The sequence below is a fragment of the Chelonia mydas genome, chromosome 12 (assembly GCF_015237465.2).
Source record: "Chelonia mydas isolate rCheMyd1 chromosome 12, rCheMyd1.pri.v2, whole genome shotgun sequence".
In the NCBI taxonomy this organism is placed as follows: Eukaryota; Metazoa; Chordata; order Testudines; family Cheloniidae; genus Chelonia; species Chelonia mydas.
In genome coordinates, this window is record NC_051252.2 from 17,756,403 (window position 1) to 17,780,782 (window position 24,380).

General features: G+C 42.9%; 1 long non-coding RNA gene across 1 annotated transcript in view; it reads right to left on the reverse strand.

Annotated features, from left to right (window-relative positions):
- The window catches only part of LOC122462562, an 80,243-nt gene that overhangs the window by 42,486 nt on the left and 13,377 nt on the right, over nucleotides 1-24,380 (reverse strand). The window contains exon 2 of the long non-coding RNA XR_006285193.1: nucleotides 24,069-24,150. This is a non-coding gene — a long non-coding RNA (uncharacterized LOC122462562). The remainder of the gene's footprint in view (nucleotides 1-24,068; nucleotides 24,151-24,380) is intronic.

Here is a 24,380-nt window from a genome sequence, read left to right on the forward strand (position 1 = left end):
TCAGGATTCTCCTGGAGTCTCCAGAAATTACAGATTAATCTTTAATTAAAGATTATGTCATGTGATGAAATCTCCAGGAATACATCCAACCAAAATTGGCAACTCTAGCAACAAAGCACACTGGGACTGTAGTCCAGGAGGGTTCCTGGGACTTGTAGGCCTCATTGCAAAGAGAGACTGTATATAAGCAGCTCACTTTGCCCAGTACAGGGAGGAGGTACTCTAATGTATAGCACCAATGAAAGGGCATAGGAGGGACCTAAGAAACAGCCAGATGCTGGGTAAAGTGCCCTAATGAGACATCTGTCACTAGACAGGGATATAGACGTAGACAATTCCTGGTTCCCCAGGAGGAATCTAATGATTTATAGCCGCACCAAAGGAAGTAGCTGAGGGGGAAGAAAAGTGGGGACAGTTCTCAGACCTCATATCTACTTTGTTGTCTAAGGCTCAAGACTGAAATCTTTGGAACAGGGAAAGCAGAAGTTCTCCTTCCGCTGGGACAGATGCTGGGGGGATGGGGGGGGAAGGGGGTCTCTGTTAAACAAAGAGCGAGGAGAAGTTTTGAAGACAGACACTGACTCTTGAAGAAAGGGCTGTGACCAATGGAGAGAATGGATGAAAGGTTGGACTTTCATTTGGATTTCTGTTAATCTAGAAAGGGTCAAGTTTCAGTTTAGCTGGAGATATGAACCAATTAGAATACCAAGACAGGAACTGAGGCAATAGCTGCCTTAACACAGGGAGCAGGTAAGGGCTCCATGACAACCCTCAAAGATTTGGATAAGCATCTGAATTAGACTCCAAATCTTTGAGAGGGATTCCCCCCACATACACACAGACTGCAACTAAATGGCAGTCACTTAATGACTCATCACATAATTGCTCTTTGTCTAATGAACTAGGATTGTTGTTTTCCTCGCATATAAGACCGATAATAAGCAGGAAGCACTTAAATTTCAGGTTTTTGAAAGAGCTTGGGTAATATCTTCCTGAGAACTCTACTTAGTTTAGCCACTTCAAATATCTGTAGGGCTGTTTTGGATGAATCGTGACACCAAACTCTCTAAATGACTTTTGATTGCCTGTTTACCACATTGCTCCTTGAAACACTTATAAGTGCATTATAGAGAGGCAGGACACAGAGCTATGGGTACTAAGGAGGCATGGGATGATATCCTGGCCCCACTGATTAATGGCAGTACTGCCATTGACTTCAGTGGGTAAGGATTTCACCCTTGATATATAAACAAATGTGCTTATGTATCCAACACACCTCCTGGTTGTGGTATTCTGTCCCATCTAGTGGCACTGACACCACTTAGAGAGATTATGAATCTGTTCTACAGCCTTAGCTAATAGCCATATGCCATTTAGCTCATACAGTAGAGGCTCATACACTAAGCTCCAGGGGTCTCAGAGTTCAATCCTGCCCGCCAATGACTACAGTCTGTCAGTGTTTACAGTAACTCAGTGAAATACACACAGATCTTTGGTCAATGAATTTACAATTAAATTGAATATTTTTAAGTGTTCTTACCAGGAAAAGGTAATCTGTGCATAATGCCTGAACATTTAACCACCAGAGAATTTATCTGGATATTTTGCAATCATTTAGTCATGCAAAGAATTTCAACTTTTTTTTGAAAACTAAATTTCTCTGCTGTAACAGCAGCATCGATATTGCATTAATTTATGCTGTAAGTAGGAAAACATAGTTTAACAGTAAGTCTTTTTCAGCCAAAACCACAAACCCTTCAAAACTAGTTGTTTCTAGACCAAGTTTCTTAATATAACATGTATGCTGTCCTGTATTCTAATTCAGTGGTTCTCAACAAGGGGTAGACGTACCCCTGGGGGTACATCAACTTATCTAGATATTTGCCTAGTTTTACAACAGGCTACATAAAAAGCATGAACAAAGTTAGTACAAACTAAAGTTTCATACAGACAATGACTTGTTTATACTGGTCTATATACTATACACTGAAAGTTAAGTATAGTTTAATATTCCAATTAATTTATTTTATAATTATATGATAAAAATGAGAAAATAAGCCATTTTTCAGTAATATTGTGCTGTGACATTTTTGTATTTTTATATCTGATTTTGTAAGCAAGTAGCTTTTAAGTGAGGCAAAACTTGGGGGTATGTCGGACAAATCAGACTCCTAAAAGGGGTACAGTAGTCTGGAAAGGTGGAGAGCTACTGTTCTAATTCATGTGCTAGTTTGAGGTCAGGTCTAGCTTCTTCCTCCTTCCATATATTAACACCACATTCAGCTAAATCTGATACGTTGCTCACTTTGCCAGTTTTTTTTCCTAGTTATGATCTCAAGAAACCTAGAGATGCACATGGTAGAAGAGAGAAACATGGAGTAGTTGCAAGTGACCAGATGACCTCTAAGACGTAAATGGGACATTTGATCACACTTTTCCCCAGAAATATTTCCACTATCACCATAAAGAAAAGGAGTACTTGTGGCACCTTAGAGACTAACCAATAAATAATAATAAATTGGTTAGTCTCTAAGGTGCCACAAGTACTCCTTTTCTTTTTGCGAATACAGACTAACACAGCTGTTACTCTGAAACTATCACCATAGTGATTTGGGTTCTTAAGTGCATGATATACCTCAGTCAAGATGGCTTAGAGCAGGGGTCTCAAACTCAAATGACCATGAAGGCCACATGAGGACTAGTGCATTGGACTGAGGGCTGCATCACTGACACCCCACCCTTGCTGCCCCTGGCCCTGCCCCCACTCCACCCCATCCATGAGGCCCCACCCCTGCCCCGCCTCTTCCCACCCCTTCCCCAAAGTCCCCACCCCAACTCTGCCCCCTCCCTGCCCCCAGGGGGTGCAGGAGGAGTGCGGGGTGTGGCAGGGGCTCAGGGCAGGGAGTTGAGGTGCAGGAGGTGTGCTGGGTACGGCAGGGGGCTCAGGGCAGGGAATTGGGGTGTGTGGTGCAGGAGGGGTGAAGGGTGCGGCAGCGGGTTGGGGTGCAGGATGCGGCAGGGGGCTCAGAGCAGGGAGTGCAGGAGGTGTGCAGGGTGCGGCAGGGGGCTCGGGGCAGGAAGTTGGGGTGCAGGAGGGGTGAGGGGTGCGGGCTCCGCCCCGGTGCCGCTTACCTAGAGTGGCTCCGGGGTGGCAGCGGCGCACACCGGGGCCAGGGCAAGTTCCTTGCCTGCCTGCCCTGGAGCCCCGCTCCGCTCTGCTCCGCTCCAGGAAGCAGCCGGAACCATGTCCCTTTGGGAGGGCTGGCACAGGGCTCCATGTGCTGCTCTTGTCGCTCCTCCAGGTACCTCCCCCGAAGCTCCCTTTGGCCGCGGTTCCCCGTTCCCGGCCAATGGGAGCTGCGGGGGGCGGTGCCTGGAAGCGAGAGCAACGCACAGAGCCTCTACCCTCCCACCCCAGGAACATGGTTCCAGCCGCTTCAGGGAGCGGCGCGGGGCTTGCGGGCTGTAGTTTGCCCACCCCTGGCCTGGAGGTGGGCAGAGGGGCGGGGGGCACGGGGAGCTTTGGCGGGCCGTACAAAAGAACCCCGCGGGCCGCATGTTTGAGACCCCTGGCTTAGAGACACTTCATAGTTAAGTTAAAGCCTAAAGAAGGACAAAACTGCAGGCCAACAACAGGATTAACAAACAAAAACAAAAAACCAAACCAAAACAAAAAAAAAACATACCATGCACCTCAAAGCCTAGGATCCCAGGCCACTTATGTCTTTCAGCCATTAAACCGCAGCAAGTAAAACAAAAGGAAACAATTCAAAACATCACTGGGAAGGGGGTATTTATCTATTTGAGCCAGGGTGCTTTTGTGCTCTCAGATGGATTCTCCCTCTGACTCTCAGAAAGGACATGATGCTCCATTCCAAATGCCTAATAGACAAAATGGAGCCTGCTTTAATGATAAAAATCAAACTTAGTATTGAATACTAAATGGGAACAACAATTTAAGCTGTGAGCAGCAAGATCATATTTAGATTTTTTTGGTCTGATGAAATAGCTCTTATTTTAATGAGAGTAATTCTGATTTAAGAGATCTCATGCAAACCAGAGTTTTAATGGATGGCATCACTCAGCAATGGTCATCAGTTTAAAGACAATGAATTAGATTTCTCTGTAAAGAACTGAAGTTGGGGAGGCATTTCTTTCCAGAACAGCTCACAAACTCTGCAAGATCTAATGCTGATATCCTATGATAGTTTTTCATTAGGAAATCTTGTCTTCTGTCAAATATCAGAGGGGTAGCTGTGTTAGTCTGTATCCACAAAAACAACAAGGAGTCCGGTGGCACCTTAAAGACTAACAGATTTATTTGGGCATAAGCTTTCATGGATAAAAAACCCCACTTCTTCAGATGCATGGAGTTAAAATTACAGATACAGGCATAAATATACCAGCACATGAAGTGAAGGGAGTTACTTTACAAGTGGAGAACCAAAGCTGACAAGGCCAATTCAGTCCGGGTGGATGTGGTCCACTCCCAATAATTGATGAGGAGGTAACAATACCAAGAGAGGGAAAATTGCTTTTTGTAGTGAGCCAGCCACTCCCAGTCCCTATTCAAATTAATGGTGTTAAGTGTGCAAATGAATTGTAGCTCTGCAGTTTCTCTGAAGTTTTTTTGTTGAAGGAGGACTACTTTTAAATCTGTTATTGAGTGTCCAGGGAGACTGAAGTGCTCTCCTACTGGCTTTTGTATATTACCATTTCTGGTGTCTGATTTGTGTCCATTTATTCTTTTACGTAGACACTATTTGGTTTGGCCAATGTACATGGCAGATGGGCATTGCTGGCACATGATGGCATATAAAGCATTAGTAGATGTGCAGGTGAATGAGCCCCTGATGGTGTGGCTGATGCGGTTGGGTCCTCTGATGGTGTCACTAGAGTAGATATGGGGACAGAATAGGCAAGGGGGTCTTGTCTTCTGTATAACACACACTATATATCTTGTGGCGGAAGCAGCACGCGGAGCCCCCGTGGCTGCCCCTCTGCCTAGAAGCTCCAGGGACATGCCGGTCAGAGCCAGGTAGGGAGCCTGCCAGCCCTGCCAACCCTTTGCCATCCAGCACCAGCAGGGGTCCCGGGCTGGGTGCCGCCCCCTACCCGGCTCACCCCCCCAGAGAACCCGTGGCCCCCCCGGCCCAAGTTTTAATTAGGGGTATATAGTAAAAGTCATGGACAGGTCACGGGCCATTAATTTTTACTTATTGCCCGTGACCTGTCCATGACTTTTACTAAAAATACTCGTGACTAAAACATAGCCTTAAGTGTAACTGATTGCATCAGGAGTGCTTGCCCAGTCACTCACCATACAGACATAAATTGTAGCACTTGGAAGGAATGTGACAAGAGGAAACTGAACACAGAGTCATCTGAACAGCTAACAAATCTGGCTTCTTGCTTCCCCCCTCCCCCCCCAGCAAAGAACTCAACTATTTTTAACTCTGGTGTCCATGTATACTCCCAAATTTTATCCCCTTAATGCAGAAGAGTATAGGAAGAAATACGAAGTGTTCTAAAATTTCCAAGGCTCACTTATCTCCTCTGTCGCTCTCACTTTAAAATGGTACCCACATTCACCTCTAATGGCTTCTTTAGATATTGTTGCTATTTACAACGTTTGGCCATCCATTTATGGAACAGAAAATATATAAAATGTCTTAGTCAGTCACACAGACCAACTATCAAATAGATTGCACCATGTGTAGTTTGCCAAATACACGAAACAACTCCACAGGTCTAAATACGTTCATCAAAACTATTCCTCAAACAATTACAATGACAAATACATAAAAGTAATGACTGGTTCACAAAGAGTGAATAGAAAAGAGGGTCAAAGCCAATCAACTGTTTACTATTAATACTTCAACCAGCTCTAGTCACAGATGAAGTTTCTCCTGGACTGGAATGGCAGATTCACAAGTCTAGCAGGATTTTTGTATACGATATTCCCTTTTTATTTGAAGTTTTCAGTATACTTTGATATTTTGTCTCTGATCCTGCAAAGAATGAGTTGCCACAAAGGTGGCTATATGCTATCTTTGCATTCCCTGATCCCTGGAGCTACTGGGGGTCAAACTAGCCCTCAGCATAACTCAGAGTAGTTTCAAGGCTCCTGTTACTTACACTGGCTGTACCAGTCCCCTGGTGCTGTTCCATCATCTTGCATTACTGGCAGCATAAAGGACAATATTTTAGATAAATGATCTGGCTTATTGCCTTTTGGGGATACTTAGGGTTAAAATCCAAAATAATATTCTTCTCACTCCATTCACTTGCTTGTCTGTTTAACATAAAATTCTATTAGACAACAGTATTGGACACCTACGTAGATGTCTCAGATGCAAAGTTCCTTCCTGAAAGATAAAAGTAAGTGCAGCAAGTCCAAAATCATCATCATGCTAACTTGGTTTCCTTTGTATGGTGCTGTACTGCAGGCATTCCAAAAGAGTGATTACAGAAATAGAAGATGACATGTAAGAAAGAGTGAGTTCAATAGAATCCTGACAGTACAAAGAAATGCCTCAATAACTTGGGCTAAAAATCAAATCTCATCCATGAAATGACACAGTAAGCTAACAATAGTTAATCTCCACATTCAATTACCTACAAAAGCAGTTTCAGAAGTACAGAGTTCATGTACTAATGTCTCCAACAGGTATATTATACTCAGTGTTTCTGTCAAATAGTCTTATTGTGGAAAATTGCTTCCCAGTTGTTTTCCAATTTTATACCCCTTTGTTAGCAGCCAAACTGTGTTCCAGTTATTCTCCACAAGCTGTATCTTCTCACAGCTACCAGTCTCTCAGACCCTCAAGGTCAAGACCTTTTTCTTAACACTTACTATGTGATGCACCTATCACAGCCAGCCCATGTCACCCCAGGGCAGCTAGCCTACTATTAATACAGACAGCGTGACTGTTATTGTTCTAGTATTCTCTTCATATGGTCTTATACCTGTAAAGTGCTAATTTTCACAGGTCTTAGTATACGGATTAGATTGTTCAATCCTTCATCACTGTAATCAGTGGCAGTTTTCCCATTGATTAAAATAGGAACAAGATCTGGCACTTATACAAACTTCTGTGCGAAGAATTTTGTGAGATCCTGCAGAAAATCAAAGCAGGGGGTGACGATGGTGGCAGAATGTAAAGGAGTGTTGCAGTGGGAAGGATCAGTCAAAGGGCGCTTACATTAAATTAGGAGATTCTGGGGCTGGTGACAGCTACTAAGAGGAGAAGACTGGAGGACTGGGGTTCTGCAAGTTTGGACATTTCCATTTATTGCAGAACATCAGAACCCAGACTTAGCAGATTTGCAATTCTTTTTCTACTTCTGGCCATCTGTACTATTTTCCAAAACAATGCCATAAGCCCAAACCTATATCACCTTAGAGCAGGGGTTCTCAAACTTCATTGCATTGCTACATGACTCCAGGAAGGGAGACCGAAACCTGAGCCTGCCCAAGCCCTGCTGCCCCAGGTTGGGGGGCCAAAAGCCAAACCTCACCACTCCGGGTAGAGGGGCCAAAGCCGAAGCCCAAGGGCTTCAGCCCCAGGTGGAGGGCCTGTAACCTGAGCCCTGCCACCCAGGGCAGAAGCCCTTGGGCTTCAGTTTCAGCACTGGGTGGTAGGGCTTGGGCTTTGGCCCCAGGCGGTGGGACTCGTGCTTCAGCAAATCTAACACCAGCCCTGGTGACCCCATTAAAACAGGATAGCTGGAGTGATTATCCCACCCCATAAGCAGCCTATTTTGCAGCTGTGTGGGAAGGTGCTGCAAGCTGCACATCAGCTGTGCGCCAACTAAGAGCTCCTCTACTCTGAGGCAATCCTCAGCTTTCCAGATCTAACTGCGTTCTAGCCATGCAAAGTGGCCAGAGCAGCACAAGAATCTAGCTTCCAGTGTTTGGCCAGTTTTAGTCCTTAATTATAGGCTTTGCAGGTAGCAATGTCTATAGCTAGGATTGAAAACAGGAACTTATTATAAGGCAGTTACTTACAACTTTGCTAAACAAACCATTCAGGCTGAAATTTTCCATGCTGTCTGCCTCAGGCTGAACTTTTTTGGAAAGGTTCAGCTAAAGTGGTCCAGCCACATCTTTGCCCATGTTAAAAAAACTCTTACAACTGTTTCACTGAGAAGCTTTAGTGCCTCCATGCTTTGGAGCAGGAACTTGAAATTTGGCAGCAGTGCGCCCTGATGTCTGGGGTGTGCCTTCTGCAGAAAAAGTGGTATGTGATCATGTAATTAAAGATGGTCATAATGCATACGCACAAAGAGGGTAACCTTAACTTTTGAATTTTTTAACTTTTGAGTGCTTGACTTTGCAATGTAAGTATTCTTTTAAGAAACGTTTTTAAAATGTAATTACAATAATGGGCCAAATTTAGGCTTGGTGTAAGCAGCTTAAACTCCACCGAGGGCCAATGAATTCTCACTCACATTTTCCAAGTCTGAGTTTGATTCATTATGTTGTCTACCGTATGTCAGGCTCACCAAAAAACCCAATAAAAACTACACAACACCACACACAAAAACAACCCCCTTCCCCACCCAAACCTCACTTCTGAAAAACAGCAATTTAAAAAGCTCATTTATGAAAAATGCAAAAAGCTAGGGGAAAGACATTGCACAGCATTATGCTCATTTCTGGGGAAACTATAGTGTTGACTAGGATAAGTCTCTTTTTGTTTCGTTGCCCCCGATACTCCACTGTGTGTAGTCATTTTGATATTGACTATCTTGTAGACAGTAGAATCCAATATGCAGATGCCACTATTCATCTAAAACCAGAGTAGGCCTTGATATGCCCACAAAGCCACACTGGCATTCCCAACTTCTGGGGAGATTAAAATAAAAACGGAAAACCCCAACTTTCATTTAAATATAAAAAAAGAATGTTAGCCCTTTTCCTTGAAAGGACAGCTTGCCAGCTGCCCTATTTTCACTAATAAGACTGTGTTCTGAAGAATTTTAAAAGCATTCCAATTTTCCTGCAATGTATTTCCTACTTCCTTTCCAGAAGACAAACAAAACACAACCACAAAGTCAGAATATGGGGTCTCCCTTCCATTTCCTACTGGAAACTCACAGATTATATTGTCACTAAACTCTGCATTTATCCAGTTTTCCAAAATTTGTTAAGGGGGAGGAGAAGGGAGATCAAGGACTAATGTGCATTCCTGAGGATAAACGTCCCCCTTCAAATAAAATATGAATTACATAAAGAATTGTAGGTTTCAGAGTAGCAGCCATGTTAGTCTGTATTCGCAAAAAGAAAACGAGTACTTGTGGCCACAAGTACTCCTTTTCTTTTTATAAAGAATGGTAATTAGACAAACTCCAGAATTTGCAGCACTCCCTTGAGACATCAGTTTTAGGGCTTAGATGGGCTCTTCTGAACACAGACAGGCTCCAATGTCCAATCTATTTTGTTCATATTCTCTCAGGACCTTTTAGAAAGTTTCACTGATTCCTTCATGTATCTCTCTGATGTACAACACTGATAACCATTTCAAGGGAGATTACAAATAAGGCAGGCAGGGTTATAGAGATATTTTTTCGAGGCAGCAACTGAGAAGAGGCAGAACAACATAAAAGGTAACTCCTGCCTCAAAAATTATCCAGAACTCTGGAGAATTAATATGTAGTTTCAAGTGTGACAGAGCCCCTGTGAACACTGACTCCTGATTCTCATTCAGTTACAAAACTGTAGCTCTATTGACTTCATTGGAGTTACTCCTGATTTACACCAATGTAAGTGAAAGGAATATCAGTACTATAATACACACTCCTTTCACCAAATTAACAATATTTAACATTGAATTGGACTTCCGAATTAATTTTCATTTATAGCTCCAGTCTTCATTATTCATAAATTGCCAATACTTCTTCCCAGAAACTCAAATTTATGTTACTTGGAGATTTTAATACCGACAAAAGGATTTCTTAACTAACCTAATCTCTTTATGTCTATCTAGAGTTCAAATATTCGGCTGAGTTTTAACGATTAAGTAAGAACAATTGCAACCTGTAAGTCTCCAGAGAAGAATGGGAAAGTCACACATAGGCAGCTTTCATTAGTAAGGTTTTGTCTACACTTAAAACTTAGGTTGACATAGTTACAGCACTCAGGGGTGCAAAATAAAAAAAATCTACCCCCCCTGAGCACCATAGTTATGTCAACCAAACCCCTGGTATAGATACAACAAGGTTGGCAGAAAAATGCTTCTGTTGACCTAGCTACTGCAACTTCAGGAGGTGAAATCCATACAGTGATGGAGAAATCCTGTCACTACAGTCTTGATCTGCACTACAGGATTACAGCAGCATAACTACAGCACCATAGCTATGGTATGCTTCACAGATAGGAAAGACTAACAAACATCTTTCCCATCCCTAATGAAATTTCAGCTTAAAAACATCCTCATACTGCTCACTGATTATAATTAAAAAAATAATCAAAACCCAAATTCAATTGCTTTGCTTCTAGAGGTTGTAGCAACGATAAACTGTCAAATGAATCAATTTTTAATGTCAATCTGGTGATCAGAAAAGATGACTTCATACTGCATTGCAGAGCCAGACTGTGAAAACAAAAGCACTATTTCTATTCTGCTCTTTAACAATCAGCCGCATTAGCCATTTGCATTACTTACACCACTAAGAGCTCTTCCTTTTGGGCAGCCTATTGCTTGCTCATAAATATTAATGAAGTTACATACAGCAGATTAACTGTACATAGAAACAACTGAAAATACAGTCAAGAAATCTTTCCCTTGAATCATTCATACTAGTCAAACACCAACAAAATATTAATTGTCCTTTACAGTGCCACAGATGCAACAGAAACACAGGCTCTCTTCATGCAGTCTCTCTGGTCCTTATTTAGGAGAATGTTTGACACAGCCAGTCCTGGATGGTACACTGGACAAAGGGCTTTTTTCAGCCCTGTTCCACCCTCACCTTGAGTCAAAGAAAAGTAATCTTTTCCTACTCCTTTCTTGGGTCCACTTCTACAATTTCTTAGGTCATATCTGCCTTCCTCTCTGGCTGGTTAGGCAGGAAGCTTGTCTCCTTACCAGTATGCTTCTTCCTGCAACCTGTGCTTTGGAGATGGGCTTCCTGAGTATGGAGAGTTTCTAGCCAGATAGCTTACTCTTGCAAGGGATCCCCTCTCAGTTATGGGAAATATCAACTGCTCTGTCCCCCAAATAATAATTATCTCTGCAGCCAGCTATTCTGTTTATACCTAAAAACATCAGATGTTTGGTCATATAGGAAGATTTTAACAGCATGAAAGGGGGCAATGTGAAGATAATGGACCATACTGTGCAGCCTGTTTCAGCTGTGTAAACTGCAGTAACCCCACAGAAGTAAATTTACATCACTTTAACTCAGATCTGAATCTGACTTAGAAGGTCTTTCCAAAGGAGCTGAGAGGATAAAATGAAAAATAAATGTAGCACAGCTTCTGCTAAGAGCCATGAACACTAAGTTTTCACCCATAATTTCTATTTGAGAGCCCAATAAACCAGCACCATTCTTGCCTTTCTTTATTAATGGGGCACTGGAGATTGAGAGCATCGATTGTCAGGTCAACAGTATCCGTCTCTCCATTGTGAATGTAAATTTATTTTTAGAATAAAATGTATTTATTGTTAGAACAAAAATCTCCTTCTGAATAAGAAAAGACTATATATGGCCCAGGATTGCCTGGGCTATTCTACAGACAGCCCAGAGAGTAAAATAATTTTAAATGGCATAAAACCAACACCTGATAATGTTAATTTGCTATAATATGGGGTTCTGATTGCAAGGACACCAAATACATTTGTTTAAAATAATGCCAAGAGATTTTGGGATTGTCATACCATGGGCCCTAAAAGTATTATAGCAGATATTGAAAAATATAGGAGTTTTGCAACTATCAAAAACAACTAAAAATGAAAATGTTAAATAGAGATTGAAAATACAGTATGTCTTGATATTGCAGCACTAATATGAAACCATCAGTAATAGAAAGGGGACAGTTATATGAAACCTTCTATATTATTTTGAAACGTTTCTTGTAGTGATATACTATACTATGTAGTTGATTTTATAATTACTTCAAGGGGAAGTGAATTAGAAATACAAGGTTTCAATATTGTCTTCTAGATTCAAACATTTATTTATATTGTACCTATCACCATGTGGCTATATATTACATAAAATTAAAACAAATGACTGTCATCAACCTGAAATCATATATGCTGTGTTCATGGTTGAAAGTAAGCCGGTACGGTGTACCGGTAAAAAGCGGCCGCTGGTACCGGCCCGTACTCAGCCCATGTTAAAGCAACCGGGGGGGGGGGGGGGGGGGGGGGCAAAAGGGTCAGCAACCTTAAAGTGCTGTCACAGCAAAGGACCCTGCTTAAAGCCTGCCGCTTTAATGTTGTTGCCCCTTTTGCGCCTGGGCCACCAATGCGGCGGGGCCCAAAAGGAGCAGCTGCCCTGGGGCTGGCGATTTAAAAGGGCCCAGGCTGCTGTGGCAGCGGCCGGAGCCCCAGGTCCTTTAAATCAACGCTGGAGCCCCGGTCGGTGCGGATGCGCTGGCTGGGGTACATGGACCCACCCCAGCCCAGCCCCTTCTACCTGAGGCCCTGCTCCTTTTGGGGGCTGGAGCCGGCCTCCGTACCAGTAAGTGTTCAATGTTACTTTCACGCCTGGCTGTGTTTCACTGCAGATTTATTTAGATGGTAAGTTCCTCAGGACAGGGATCTCGTATATTCTGTATATGGGCCAGGTCCTCCAGCCCTGTCTACACTTTCAAGCCTTTCTGTTGTCTACCCTCACCTTAGTTTTAACTTCTCTTTCAGTTTCAAAATGTCAGTTCCCACCTCCAGTCAGGCCAATTTCCATTGACCACTTGTTAAATTTTCAAATAAGCACCTTTATGTGTTCTCCCATGCTGCCCTAAGCCATGGGAGGAGCTCAATTATTCTCCTTCAAATCCCACCTTAAAAACTATCTTTTGCTGTGATGCTTCCCAAAGAAAAAAAATTGACAATGGTTGGGCCACTGCTGTGCAGAGATGACACTGCCTATCATGCTGACCAATACTGTCTCATTGTGATCTTATACTACCCCATCTGATTTTCTGTATGTTGTTGTCTTATATGTAAGGCTATGTTTTAGTCACAGGTATTTTAAGTAAAAGTCATGGACAGGTCACGGGCCATAAACAAAAATTCAGAGACCCATGACCTGTCCAGGACTTTTACTTAAAATACCCACTGTGACTAAAACTTTGGCGGAGGGGGATGGGGGCGGTCCGGGGGCGCTGCGGGAGGTGACCTGGGACCCCCACTAGGGGGGTTGGCAGTGCTGGCAGAGGCTTTCTACCTGGCTCCGCGTCCCTGCAGCTCCTAGGTGGCAGAGGCAGGGGTCAGGACAAGAGCTCCTCCGCTGGTCCCACCACGAGCGCCAGCTGCTGCAGCTCCCATTGGCTGGGAACCACCCCAGGTAAGCACTCCCTGCACCTCCTAAACACCTGCCCTAGCCCCAACTCACACACCCAAACTGCTGGTACTGGCCCAGCAGACGTCATGGAAAGTCACAGAATCCGTGACTTCCATGACCTCCGTGACAGACTTGCAGCCTTATTTATACGTAGACTGTATGCTTTTTGGGACAGGGACCACCTTTTTGTTCTGCTTGTACAGTGCCTAATCCAGTGGGGTCCCAGCCCATGACTAGGTTTCCCAGACACACTGGTAATACAAACAACAATCGCTCTATGTTATCGAAGCATTGCTAAGCTGCCCTAGCAGGGTATCTAGAGACTCCTCTGGTGTAGGGAAATCCTTGGATAGTGTGAAGTGAGCATAACCATCTCTGTATCATCTGACCTTGGCCACCCTGAATACACTAGGCATGTTGAGGGTAAAGTAGGGATGTAGCCAGAGGGCACTGCAACCTGGTGACTCCTAGCAGACAGGCAGGTGGTTTGTATTGGCCTTCAGGGTACTCTAAATCACTCTGAGAGCTCAATCTCCCACTGAACAGCTCCAAGATTCAGGAAATGAAAAGGTGGCTTAGCATCACCTTTCCCTCCATCCCACCAGCCTCCTGCACCAAAGACAACTCAGCCAGACCCCGGAACCGAGACCTATATGGGTCAAGTATCATGGACGGCTATAGTGCTATATAAATAATAATGTTCTACAACCTCATTACAACTAATTCTTAAAAACGGAGGGCTTGTCATGGAATTTCTGACATAACCTTGATAACTGTGGCATGCTATAATCCTGAAAGGGCACTGCTTTCTGGTAACTAGGTTTGCGAGGCATCTTCTTTTCCTCCCTAATTGGTCTTTGTACCTCCTTCACAAGATGAACAATACTGGAATTATGAGTAAATTGTAGGACAAAGGTATATTTAAGGGAAAAGTGTATTAAGAAGATTTTAATGAGCCAAATTCCCACCCGGTGTAAGGCCACTGAAGTCAAGGGAGTCATACCAAGATTGAATTTGGCTCAATATGAGTAGACAAATGTATTGTTCATATAATTTGATTTTCTAATCTTATTTTTTCAGATTTCCACTTTCTTGTGCTATCTGCCATTATCATCATCCACTGGCTATAGTGGAAAGGTAGTAAGACTGAAGATTTTCAGACAGAGAAACCCTGACAATGATGAGCCATTGTTGGAACAATTGCTCTGAGAACTGACTTTTCGGGGACAAGCAAATTTTCTGTAAGTGGGAGAAGGGAATAATCAAATTGCTTGTCAAACAGATACCAAAACTAAGAAAATGATCTTGAAATCATGCCATGCTGAGCCACTGGACTGACAGTCATTTGTTTTATACCTGTACAGGTAAAAAACCTAACAAAAAAACAACAACCTTCCTTAATCTAATGTCTCTACCAGCATCTACAGCTTAGTGTAATATATTGGGCAAAGCAAATTAAAAAGACAAGAAAACTTTTTCTGCAACATTTTTCATCAGCAGTACAGTAGTACGACTTCTGGTGTGTATAGAGAAATAATTTTTTTAAAGGAAAAAGCTGACAATTCCAGACATTGCTTGTTTAGAGGTTAATCCATCAACTGCAGAGCACAAACATTTTTCTGCTCATTAAATGCACAAAGAACCTCCTATCTGGAACAACAATCATCAGAATTAACAGACAATTCTATTAAATATTACCTTTATATTGAGTTTTATTTCCTGCCTTTCCCCTTGGAACAGCATGCAGGAAAAAAATACCTTAGTGGATTCTAAGGCTTATGTACCATTTATGTATAATTTTACAAAGCAGGATACAAGTAAATTATTTTGTATAAGACTCCTTTAAATGACTATGCATGTTTATTTTTTTTTAACTGTGCATGTATTATTACAGAAGTCACTTTTTTGTCTAACCCTGTTTTGTATGCAGCATGTGTGAGAAAATACAAATTCTAATTTGTTGACACTTATTTCCAATATCATTCAGAGGCATTCTTTTCCTCCATCAGCATTTCTGGATGCATTAAAATATCTAATGGAATGGAAAACAAAAGATGATGACTATTAAAACTACACAAAGCCTATGTGACCTCTTTTAGGGAACTATGTATATGGTGTTTTGCAAATGAGCTTTACAAAAATCATTTTTATGTTAAGACTTCATATTAATTTTATAAAAACGTGTAAACTTATTAATATGAAGTTGCCAGCATTTTTGTAGTAGAACAGTTTAATTCCCAACAAGCACACATACAGGATTTGTGGTTAATAATGTAATTGTTACTGAGTAACTTTTGAATGAACAGTATTTATTGGAAGTTTTCATGGACCAGATCCTCAGGGCAAGCCCTTCTGTGCCCAGCACAGCTCAGAAGGGATGTTTGCATAAAGAGGGCTTTATGCTTTATTTCTACTCTGCGCTGATTATGCCTCAACTGGAGTACTGTGTCCAGTTCTGGGCGCCACATTTCAGGAAAGATGTGAACAAATTGGAGAAAGTCCGGAGAAAAGCAACAAAAATGATTAAAGGTCTAGAAAACATGACCTATGAGGGAAGATTGAAATAATTGGATTTGTTTTGTCTAGAGAAGAGAAGACGACTGAGAGGGGATATGATAACAGTTTTCAAGTACATAAGATTGTTACAAGGAGCTGAGAGAAAAATTGATCTCTTTAACCTCTGACGATAAGATAAGAAGCAATGGGCTTAAATTGCAGCAAGGGCAATTTAGATTGGACATTAGGAAAAACTTTCTCTCAGGGTTGTTAAGCACTGGAATAAATTGCCTAGGGAGACTGTGGAATCTCCATCATTGGAGATTTTTAAGAGCATGTTAGGCAATGGTCTAGATAATACTTAGTCCTGCCTTGAGTGCAGGAGACTTGTCTAAAAGATCCCTTCCAGTCCTACAATTCTATGCTCTCCCAAGCCTGGGAACCAATCCTGAGACACAATATAGAGGAAACTCAGGGGTCCTTTAAGTTGTGCCAACTGCCCACAACCCCAAGGGGCTGTTAGAGGAGCCGAGGATTGCTGGAGAGTTCCTGTCCCCCACTACCCAAAACTGTAATGGTCAAATTTCTTAAAGGACCGTTTAACTCAAACCGTCAAATTCATTTGGTACTCAAAGAGTAAGTGCTTCAAATCTTGGCAGGATAAATTTTACTGTTCATGCAAAACAGAGGTTGAATCCCTGCTTTCAGTGCACAACTTTAACTATGAAATGATAACATCAGACCTTCAAATTGTCACATATCTATATGAGAGTTCTGGTTACTACATATGGGTATATTTATGGAATGTCATTCTGCAGAAAAATAACTTAATGGAGAGAGAGTCTGGTAATAGCATGCATACAACTTTCATTGATATAAACTCAAGTACAGCACAGAGACTGAGGTTAGAATATGGCTCCAAAACTGAAACCCCTTTCCATCCCCACTGAATACAGTGGTACAACTTAGATTTTTAGACAGTGGGTAACTAGACACATTCAGTGTATTGTAAATTCTAGGCATGATGGAGTGAACTGAAAGTTTTGGTCTTAATTATGAATTTTCCTCTCTTTGTGGACATATTTTTTGTGGCTTAACGTGATCAGTTGTTACTTTATCTAGTGTATACAGTTATTGTTACAGATGTAAAGAGGCATAAGTATTGAGGAAAATAGCATTTAGCATAATTTCTAATTATCTCATTCAAACTCTTTGTTTGAAGACATTTGTCAAAACAGCTAGAAAGCTGAATGGACAAAGAATACATCTGAGCTGAATTGATGTAGCATGCATGTTGATTACAATTAACTGAGTTTGTTGTTAGCATATATTAAATGGAACCTGCAGCTGAAAATGATGCAGTAGGAGCTGTTTTTGTCAATAGCTGTATACTTGAATTTTATTGAGCTGTTTCTCTGATGTACAAAGAAAGGCATTCTTATTATTTTCCCATATGGAGCACATTGTCCTGTGGGAATAAAATGCTTATAATATAGTTTGTGTAAGTAAAAACCTTTTAATCACTATTTTGCAACTATTGTCTTTCCGTGTATGATTTAATGTTGGAGGATTTGTATAGAAAGCTAAGAGATTAACATATTCAGTGCATGGCAATGAGTCTGAAGCCTGAGATATATCACAGATGAGGCTCTAAAGTCAGCGTTTCTGCCAAAATGACTGTTACTAAGCTGGAGAGTTTGGCTAGGTCTACATTACAAACTTCTGCCAGCATAGCTAAGTCAGTCAAGGACAGGCTGAGGTGTGACTTGTGACCAATATAGCTGGCACAGTGGAAATAGGCAGTGGAAGGGTCACAAAGGGGACCAGGATTGGGTCCTAGGGCCTGATTCTGATCTCCCATGGGTGTAAAAATCAGGTATAATTCCATTGACATCAGTGCAATTACCCTGATGTATAAACCAGTGTGAAAAGAGAATCAAGCCTGTAGTGGTAATCATTCTGCCTTGAGTTTTTACTTGTATGTGTTCTTTAGTAGAAATGTAAAACAATGAGGAATAAGAAAACTAGAAAATGTTATAACAGTGATATGGCAGAACAGAGTATTTCTGGAGCCAAGAAAATTTTACTGTTACAAAACAGATAGACAAATTAGAATTTGAAATGTGTAAGTTAATAGGCAACAATATGGAATAGTAGGGGTGGGACAGTTACCCACTGTCTAAAAATCTAAGTTGTACCACAGTATTCAGTGGGGATGGAAAGGGGTTTCAGTTTTGGAGCCATATTCGAACCTCAGTCTCTGTGCTGTACTTGAGTTTATATCAATGAAAGTTGTATGCATGCTATTACCAGACTCTCTCTCCATTAAGTTATTTTTCTGCAGAATCTTATGCATCCGATGAAGTGAGCTGTAGCTCATGAAAGCTCATACTCAAATAAACTGGTTAGTCTCTAAGGTGCCACAAGTACTCCTTTTCTTTTTTCTGCAGAATGACATTCCATAAATATACCCATATGTAGTAACCAGAACTCTCATATAGATATGTGACAATTTGAAGGTCTGATGTTATCATTTCATAGTTAAAGTTGTGCACTGAAAGCAGGGATTCAACCTCTGTTTTGTATGAACAGTAAAATTTATCCTGCCAAGATTTGAAGCACTTACTCTTTGAGTACCAAATGAATTTGACGGTTTGAGCTAAACGGTCCTTTAAGAAATTTGACTACTACAGTTTTTTCTGTGTCCCAAATTACCTTAATTTGGAACAGACACTTTATATTTTCCACATACTTAAAAATAATTTAAATCTTGCATAGTCCATATTTGAAGAAATTAGAGTGTCATTACACTAAGTTATTACTAATTATTGTATGTAATTGCTGTGATATTGGCCAAGCAAAGTGAGACCTAACAATCAACTCAATGGCATTTCTGTTTGTCTATTTGTAAAACAACTTTTAAAGTTGCATCTGAACACTTCAAAAATTTCAGGGCATGTTCTAGGGAATTTCAGGGCATCAATAAGAAAACAACTGGAAAACCAGAACACCAGAAAAGCCTGATTTTCTCACAGTGCCCATTTGGTACTGCAGGCAGAGAACCATTGCAACATCAGTGGTAATTCATCCAGTCACTACTCATTCCCTCTAGTTCATTTGTGTGATTCAATCCCATTGGTTGAAATGAGTCAGCAAATGAGTTGTGGGTCAGGACTGAAGCACTTTGACAGCGTTGGGGAGAGCCAGGGTTCAGGATTAGAATAATGAGAGCCATTTCAGATCAGGAGCTATATTGGCTGAGTAGGAGCAAGGCTAGGGATTTGCATCGTGTGTCCCTCCTTGCTACTCCTGATTCAGGCAAGATCATTCCCCAGCAAAATCTATTTTAGTTAATGTGAACAGCACTAATTTGGGGCTGCATGCAGAGAGATCCCTCCACCTACAGAACCAAACGGGCACTGTCAAGGGGAGAGACAACAAGGATGCAGAGTTACAGTTTAAAGTGAAGGTTAGTGTTACTGGGGGAGTGATGGATGATTGGCTGAGATACTTCACATGTCACAATGCTCCAGCTCCTCTCTCTGCAGCACCAAACAGGCACTGTCAAGGAGAAATTAATATGAAATTGATAAAACAACAAAGAGAAGAAGAGAAGTGGAATAGATGACATGCTACTAAATTTAAATGTAGTAGCAATATCCTATACAACTGCTACAAATTCAGGGACAGAGACTGCATTCCTGCCCCTCCTACTACCTGCCAGCTTGGTCTATATGAGCAAGAAAGCATGTGTCACTTTAGTGTAGGCTATAGACATGTTCAGGTCTACATCCCAGGTAATTCACAACTGGCGTCATTGTTAAGTCCAAAGCTGATTGCTAGGAATTACAAAGGAATGTCACAAAACTGGCTGACTATGCAACAAAATGGCAGATGAAATTCAGTGTTGATAAATGCAAAGTAATGCACATTGAAAAACATAATTACAACTATACATACTAAATGATGGGATCTAAATTAGCTGTTACCACACAAGTAAGATCTTAGAGTCATTGTGGACAGTTCCCTAAAAACATCTGCTCAAATGTGCAGCAGCAATCAAAAAAGCTAACAGAGCATTAGGAACCATTAGGAAAGGGATAGATAATAAGCCAATAAATATCATAATGCCACTATATAAATCCATAGTACGCCCACACCTTGAATACTGCATGCAGTTCTGGTCACCCCATCTCAAAAAAGATATATTAGAATTTGAAACGGTACAGAGAAGGGCAACAAAAATGATTAGGGATATGGAACAGCTTTCATATGTGGAGAGATTAAAAAGACTGGGACTTTTCAGCTTGGAAAAGAGACGACTTGGGGGAGCGGGAAATATGATACAGGTCTATAAAATTGTGAATGGTGTGGAGAAAGTGAATATTATTCCTTCACATAACACAAGAACCAGGGGTCAGTGAATTAAATTAATAGGCAGCAGGTTTAAAACAAATATAAGGAAGTATTTCATACAACACACAATCAACCCGTGGCACTCATTGCCATGGGATGTTACGAAGGCCAGAACTGTAACTGGGTTCAAAAATGAATTAGGTAAGTTCATGGAAGAGAGGTCCATCAATGACTACTTGCCAATATGCTAGGAAAGGACAACAGGGGATGAATCACTCAGTGACTGCCCTGCTCTGTTCATTCTCTCTGACCAACATGGCACTGGTCACTGTTGGAACAGGATACTGGACTCGATGGACCATTGGTGTGATCCAGTATAACCATTCTTATATCCTCAGAAGCAACTAATCTGCATGTAACAATTGTGTTAGTTGTAATGACTTAGTGCAGTGGTTCCCAAACTTGTTCCGCCGCTTGTGCAGGGAAAGCCCCTGGCGGGCCGGGCCAGTTTACCTGCTGCGTCCACAGGTTCAGCCAATCACGGCTCCCAGTGGCCCCAGTTCGCTGCTCCAGGCCAATGGGAGCTGCGGGAAGTGGCAGCCAGTACGTCCCTTGGCCCACGCCGCTTCCAGCAGCTCCCATTGGCCTGGAGCAGCGAACCGCGGCCACTGGGAGCAATGATCGGCCAAACCTGCGGACACGGCAGGTAAACAAACCGGCCCGGCCCGCCAGGGGCTTTCCCTGCACAAGAGGCAGAACAAGTTTGGGAACCACTGACTTAGTGTTATGATGGAGACTGGAAATGTGTGTCAAGTGTTTTCACTGGTAGATTATGTAAGCAGTGTCAGGATGAGCTCCACCCTGACATCTGGTGGTGAGGTGTGGCAAGTTATGGAAAAGAACTTCAGGGGCCGATCTCATTTGCATAGGCACACCCACCCCGCCTAGAATGAGGCCATAGCTGCCCAAATGGTCACTTTGGCTGCTGTGGGATCCCCAGTTTCTCTGTTATTGGGGCAGGAAGAATAAATTGTTATTACCCTGATTATGGGAACTGTGCTTGGAACTGTACTGGGCCTTTTCTTATGATGGGGGGACTCACCGTCAACTAAGTGGCACTCGCTAGGCAAGGGTCATGGGTTCCAAAACTCTGTGAATTGAGAGAGGCTGGGGACAAGTATTAATACTTGGTGGCATGGGCCCCTTGGTGATTACATGCTAATTGCACTTCCTCCTCTCTCCACTGTGGAATATCAGAGCTAATTTTGATTTCATTAGAAGTCTAGTTACAGGCTGCTGAGCTCACTTTGGGCTAACAGTGCACCAGCACTGAGGCTCCCCTACTACAAGCTGAATTCACCTAAGAGCTGAAATCACTGAGCGTTGTGTTAAGTAGTGGGGGAGTCTGAAGATATATTGTGGAGCAGTTTGCGGGACGGCTGGAGTGCCTTGTGGACAGGCTGGTGGAGCAGTTTGTAGGACGGCGGGAGCTGCTGGTGGGACGCGGAGCAGGTTGTGGACCGGCTGGTGGAGCAGTTCGTGGGACGGCGGGAGCTGCTTGTGGGCCGCAGAGCGAAGGAGTTCGTGGGGCGGCTGGCGGAGCGGAGCAGAGCAGAGTGGAGCGAAGGCCTATGGAGCTGTGGGGCAGTCAGCTTCAGATCATGTAAGGTGCCTCTTACCCCCGTCCCATCTCCACCCAGGTTGGGAGGTAAAGCTCCGCAGATAAACTTTCGAACTCTGGGGCTGCCCTGACCAGGGACAGAGACTTTTGGGTCACTGGACTTTTGGGACTTTGGGTGATTTGGGGGTTGCTGGACTCAAGAACCAAAGGGAAAGGGGCATGCCCCAATTTGCTTGGGGTGGGGTTTTTTTGCTCATGGGTTGTGTTATGAATCCTGTTGGTGGTGTTTCCCCAACATAATACCACATTGTTTCTCTCTGTTATTAAAAGGCTTTTTGCTACACTCAGACTATGTGCTTGCAAGAGGGGAAGTATTGCCTCTTGAAGGCGCCCAGCGGGGGTGGTATATATCTGTCCCAGATCACTGGGTGGGGGCTCGAGCCGGTTTGCATTGTGTTATTGGAATGGATCCCCTAGATATTGAACCCGGCCCTTGTTGCTGCCAACTCTGACGGGCAGAAGGGTTACAATTATATGACCCTACCATCAATATCCTTTACAGATTCTGTGGGTGCCTACTTGTTTAGGCATCAATCAGTGATGGAAAGGCTCCCTATGTCATTGCTTCCTCAGCTCCACATAGGCAGTACTGCTACGGGGAATCAGGCAGAAGTGCAAAGGGAGCCCTTAAAGCAGAGACACCTTGGGACTCATCACAATGATCCCATGAGGGAAGAAAATATGAAAAAATCCTCAAATACCTTATCATAATGGTATGGTTATTTCCATGGGGCAGAATTAAGGTTGTTTGGCTGCCTTAAATTGTGCATTTCTCACCTGAACACGTTTGGATTTCTTTGAACTGTAATCTCTACTCTGAATTTCCTGGTTTACAGCACTTGGGTTTTGGATTAATTACAACATCCCTGCAAAGTTTCTTGCCTTTAAATTATACATAATCTCACCCTGAATTCCATTTTAGTGTGGGATCTTTTGGGGAGAGTGGGCGGGGAAAAATCAAACATCTGCTTGTCTGGTGGGAAGGCTGAAATTACTGGATTTCCAATTTTAAGCAGCAGTACGTATTTCTAGCTCTGATGTGTGACAAGAACATGGAAATGTAGAGCTGGGAGGGACCTCCAGATTTCATCTAGTCCATCCCCCACCCCTCAGGCTGAGGCAGGACCAAGTATACCTAGACCAGTGGTCTCCAACCTTTTTACGCAGAAGATCACTTTTTGAATTTAAGATCAACCCAGGATCCATCCTGCCCCTTCCCCGAGACCCCGCCCCGCTCATTCCATTCCCCCTCCTTCTGTCGCTCGCTCTCCCCCACCCTCACTCACTTTCATGGGCTGCGGCAGGGAGTTGGGGTGTGAGGGGGGTGCAGGCTGTGGGCTGGGCTGAGGGGTTTGGAGTATGGGTGGGGCTCCGGGCTGAGCCTGGGGCAGGGGTGCAGGAGTGAGAGGTGTAAGCTCTGGGAGGAAGTTTGGGCGCAGGGGTCATAGGGTCACACCTCACCTAATCTCATAGAATTCACTGGACAGTTCATGAATTTTACTTATTAGCGTCGTTTGTGGTTTACAGAGCCAAAATCCTTCAGGGGTCATCACAAATCAGTGTAACATTCTCAACTGTGGGGTGTGCATTGGCTGAGCCCGGGGTTATAGAGGTAAAAATATCAAGGCCATCTTGGATCCCCTAAAAGACAACTAAGCATCCATTTTGTAAGCCCTTCTTGTCCCCTCCTCACTCTGAGTTTGGCGCCTTTTTACCTTTAGGCGGGAAAAGATAGTTACTGTCAATCAGGTAATCTGCCTAGCAACCCTATATCTATAAAAGGGGGTGCTCAGATTAGATCGGGGCTGCCCGCCTGAGTGGCAGAGTCTTGTTGCTGTCTGTTTGAGGCAGAGCAAATGACTGAGGGTAGGCCATTCACCCCACAAGGGTCATTTTAAGCAGGGAATATACTTACCTACACACACCTAATCCATCTCCTATAGTGATCGCTTGTTCCACGCACGACGACGCAGATACAGGGAGGGGGAGGGATTTAACTACCTGAATACTCTCGTCTTACCTGAGAGGATGCTCATCTGTTCCTGCCTTGAGGTCCTCTCCCCATCTGAGGGATCCGGCTGTCCTGTCATGCTGCATCCATCCTGAAGAGGAGAAGACACCACTGAATCAAGCTGCCAGAGATGGTACTGTCATTGTCACTTCGATCCTTGTGTATAGATCCCTATTGATACAGCCTGCCTTGTTTTATTATGTGTCTCACCTTGGTAGTTGGGGAGTCCCTGCCACCCCATTAATAAATCTTGTTGTACCTTTATCCTGTCTGAGTCATATCTGGGAACACAAACCCCCACTGATAGATTCGGGAAGGGAG